At 47.7% G+C, this 4623-nt stretch overlaps 2 long non-coding RNA genes across 2 annotated transcripts in view; one reads left to right on the plus strand and one right to left on the minus strand.

Moving 5' to 3' along the window:
* Window positions 1-2197, plus strand: part of LOC123175104 (uncharacterized) — a 5063-nt gene extending 2866 nt beyond the window's left edge. The window contains exon 2 of the long non-coding RNA XR_006487624.1: window positions 1766-2197. This is a non-coding gene — a long non-coding RNA (uncharacterized lncRNA). The remainder of the gene's footprint in view (window positions 1-1765) is intronic.
* Window positions 1-2812, minus strand: part of LOC123175103 (uncharacterized) — a 12999-nt gene extending 10187 nt beyond the window's left edge. Inside the window, exon 1 of the long non-coding RNA XR_006487623.1 lies at window positions 2742-2812. This is a non-coding gene — a long non-coding RNA (uncharacterized lncRNA). The remainder of the gene's footprint in view (window positions 1-2741) is intronic.
* Between the last annotated feature and the right edge of the window lie 1811 nt (window positions 2813-4623).

Genomic DNA, 4623 nt, shown 5'->3' on the forward strand with positions numbered 1-4623 from the left:
ATTCTACCATTGTATTCCTCTCCCATCAAGAAAGACAAGGCACCCATCGATCGTCACAATGCGCGATTCACCAATAGGAGATGGGCAACCTGCATATTAAGGAGGATCAGAACTTGAACCAGAAAGCAACATCACAACTACTAGTGCGAAGAATAGCTCTTAATGAATTGCCACATTGGCAGCTGAGCTGTTAGCTCAAGGTGCAAGAAACACATGCCCTTGGTCTCTTTAAAAACACATACATACCTTTGATCCCGTCGACTTTTATTGGCACAGTGGCACTGCAAGGAGGAGTTCTTTTTGGACTTGAAACGGTCCAAGTTGGTTCTGACCGAAAAGATTATCGGGCACGGCAGTATAGTTCTCCGATCCATCTAGTGATTGTTTGCAGCGTCCAAATCCAACTCAAACAGATCAGAGCTAGTGTCGCTGCCCCAACCACGATCATCGCCATCTTCCGCTGTTTCCACTTGATGGCCATCACTTAATTTCGCATCAACATCATGGACGCATGGTGCTGCTCTTCCAAGGGATACCCGCCGCATCTTACCACCCACCTCTCCTCGCCGTCACAGGCCCTCCTCACTACCTGAACGCCTTGCAGCCTCCTGTCCCCCACCACCTCACCCAAATCACGGCCGCAAGCAGCTGCAACAGCTGTGACAACATCACTGCTCCCACGCGAGGATAACGAGGAGGCCTGGTGATGAGGCTTGTCGTAGATGCTTGCCGGAGGATTCTTGTGAAAGCTCGCTGCCGGGGACACAAGGGAGGAGCCGTGGAAGGCGGTGAGGTTGCTGTTAGTCCTGGCTCCCAGCTCCTGGGTGCCGCGGTAGCTTTCCTCCTTCTGGTGATGCATAACTTTCACTTGGATCATCATGTCTTTAGGTTCAGGCTGCCTGGCAGTGACCGGGCTGGCAGCAAGGTCGGCTAGGCCGTCGAAGTAGCGTGTTGCTCCGAACACGTCAAGTTCGCCGGAGCTGCCGTACCGAGCGCGGCACTGCATTGGGTGTGAATGTTTGAGATGGTCAGAGAAGTAGTGTTGGTGTGCGCATGTGTGGGGTTACAAGATACACGTTTATAACGAAGCTGTGGAGGATGGGAGATGTATGTTGGTGGATTGAACTTGATGACTGAGAGGGGATGAATGAATTGATTGGGCAGAGGAGGCAGCACACACGTACTCTAGTGCATCCAATGTTATGTGTCTAGAAAGGAGTGGGTTGTGATAAATGAAAGTTGAGCAAGGATCTCATCCTCTGTTGTCCGGCATATGATTTTAGAAGTGTCCTTTGATTGGCCATGTCTACTCCACTCCTCCTGCATGTGAATCATGCTTGCTCATAAAGGCAGAAATCAGAAGAATGTTGTAATAAATAGCTGGCAAAAGTTGTTCATGGGGCTGCCACGTGTCATACGTCGTACATACGTTTGCACGACGTGCAAGCTTAATTCTGAAGAAATGTTGGAACACAAGATAGATCAACATAGACATTGTGCCGTTACCAGAACTCTGATTGTAATGCTTGGAATAAGCTATCATCAATATTGTATACCGAAACTGGCACAAAGTGATCAGAATCACCACCACCTTCTTGAGGTGGAGCTTGATCAGATTAGCACCACAAGCTGAGACGACTAGACTAGCAGTATAGTAGTTGGTTCAGGAGATGCATACGTAATGTAATTGTGCACACGTAACATCATGTGAAGCACAGTTGCACACGTAATGTAATTGCGCTTGCATTAATTTGCTTTGATGCAGTGGACAGTCGACAGGGATGATAGGAGTGGTTGGCGGATTCCTTCTGTTCCGGTTTCAGGAGCACTGCTTCTGCTACGTTTCAGATTTGATATATGCATACAACATTCATCTTATATGCTCCCCCGGTGAGGGCGTGAGCGGCAACGCGCACCCAACGCGGAGTGGCTGAGCTCGGCGGTGGGGGAGAAGGTGAACGTACGAACTGCTGCTGCTGCTGCGGCTGAGAGGGAATGAATGAATTAATTGGGGCAGAGGTGGCAGCACAAACGCACACTAGTGCATCCAATGTTATGGGTCAAGAAAGGAGTGGGTTGTAATGAATGAAGGTGGAGTAGGATCTCGTCCTCTGTTGTCCGGCTTATGATTGTAGGAGTGTCCTTTGATTCCCCATGTCTACTCCATTCCACCTGCATGTGAATCATGATTGTAGAAGAATGTTGTGATAAATAGCTAGCAATAGTTGTTCATGGGGCCGTCACGTACGGTCGTACTCCCTCCGTTCCGAATTACTTGTCGCACGTATGGATGTATCTAGATGTATTTTAGTTCTAGATACATCCATTTCAGCGACGAGTAATTTGGAACGGAGGGAGTATGTATATTTGCACGCACGTGCAAGCCTAATTATGAAGAAATGTACTCAACAGTCAACACTGATATATTGTGCCATTACCAGAACTCTGATTGTAATGCTCGGAATAAGCTATCATCAATATTGTGTAATTTAAGTGCAGAGGGTCTAAGGAAATCTGACAGGCATCGAGCTTTCTGTCGGACTCACCCTTTTGGGTTCAAGTCTTCAAGATGTCCTTTGAGTTCTTTTCAGATAAAGGTGTTGAGTGTGAGATACATGAACCTGAGAAAACGAGAGAATGACTTCTGAGGAAACATAAAGTATGAGTAGCATGTGTGATGTTCATGTAGTCCCATGACAATGACGGTAGAAATTGTTAGAATATAGAATTGTAATCTCAACCTCCTTCCTTCTCTTGTATTCTACCCAAACTCTTTCTGTCATAACCTTGTACGTCAAGCCAGGCTTCGGCCACGCATTAATATAAACTACCACGCGGCTCCCTCGATGGAGTAGGAACGCTTCATATCTTTCATGGTAATCAGAGCCACCTCTTCTCATACATCTAGCCACAATCCAAAACCCTAGAAACCACACATCATCGTCTCCATGGCTTCCTCCGCCGGCGTCTCCCTCAACCTTGGATCGCCGCCGTCTGAGAAGCTCGCAAGAGGTAATTTCATCCTCTGGAAGACGCAGGTCCTCCCAGCCCTGCGAGGCGCGTAGGTGACGGGGCTCCTGGACAACACCGATGCCGCTCCACCCAAGATGGTGGAGATCACGAAGGCAGACAAGACCACGGCCCTAGAGCCGAATCCCCTATACGGACCTTGGATAGCCAAAGATCAGCAAGTTCTATCATAACTTCTCAATTCCATGTCTCCAGAAATTCTTGCACAAGTTGTTGGAAAAGATTCCACCTTTGAGCTCTGGACGACGGTGACAAATTCTTCGCCTCACAATCTCAGTCTCGGATTACTAATCTGAGAATCGCCATCACCAATACCAAGAACGGCTCGATGTCAAGCTCGGCGTATATGGCGAAGATGAAAAGTCTTGGGGATGAATTAGCTGCTGCAGGTCGTCCCGTATCTGATCCGGAGATGGTGGACTATATTCTGGCCGGACTGGACCGTGACTACGACCCCGTGGTGGCGGCGATCGGCGCTGTCAAAAACATCATCACAGCCGACGATCTTTTTGCCCAGATTGCTGCCTTTGATCAAAGGATGGAGATGCTAGGCGACTCATCTTCAGGCGGGTTCTATTCATCCGCTAATGCGGTCCACAGAGGCCGTGGCCAGTCCCGTGGCAGATCTCGCGGGCGTGGAGGAAGAGGCCGTGGCCGTGGTGATCGTGGTGACCGCGGTGACCGACAGTCGTCTTCCTCCAATGGAGGCGGCGGATTCAGAGGCCGTCCTCGACAGCAACAACAACAGCAGGCTCGTGAGCAACAGCATGACTATCCAGAATGTCAGATATGCTACAGACACCATCCAGGAGGTGCACGAGTTTGCTGGTGGCGTTATGAAGAAAACGACCAGGAAGAAAAGCAAGCGCATGCAGCCTCCTATGGCGTGGACACCAACTGGTACGCCGACAGTGCAGCAACAAACCACATCACAAGTGAACTTGACAAGTTGTCTATGCGGGAGAAGTACAATGGAGGCGACCAAATTCGCACGGCAAGCGGTTCTGGTATGGATATCACACACATTGGCAGTTCAATTGTTAAAACCCCCGTGAAAAATTTACACTTGACCAATGTCTTGCATGTTCCTCAAACCTCTAAAAATCTTGTTTCCGTTCATCGATTCACTCTTGATAACAATGTTCTTATTGAGTTCTATCCTTATTTTTTCTTGGTTAAGGACTTCAAAACAAGGAGAGTCATTCTTAGAGGACGGTGCGTGGGAGGACTCTACCCACTCATATCATCATCATCATCATCATCATCTTCATGGTCCAATAAACAAGCAAATATTGTCACCAAGCTATCTACATCAAGGTGGCATAGTCGTTTAGGTCATCCATCTTCAGTCATAGTTAGATATGTTCTTAGCAAAAATAAACTCTCTTATGAGCCTAGTAGTGAGTTAGTTTGTGATCCGTGTCAACAAGCAAAAAGTCATCAATTACCTTACCCAATTTCTACTAGTGTGTCTACTGCCCCTTTACAACTTATCTTTTCAGATGTATGGGGGCCAGCTCCTATTTCAGTTGGTAGATTTTCCTATTATGTAAGTTTTATTGATGACTATAGTAAATTTACTTGGATTTATCT

This window comes from Triticum aestivum, unplaced genomic scaffold (genome assembly GCF_018294505.1).
Source record: "Triticum aestivum cultivar Chinese Spring unplaced genomic scaffold, IWGSC CS RefSeq v2.1 scaffold6202, whole genome shotgun sequence".
In the NCBI taxonomy this organism is placed as follows: Eukaryota; Viridiplantae; Streptophyta; class Magnoliopsida; order Poales; family Poaceae; genus Triticum; species Triticum aestivum.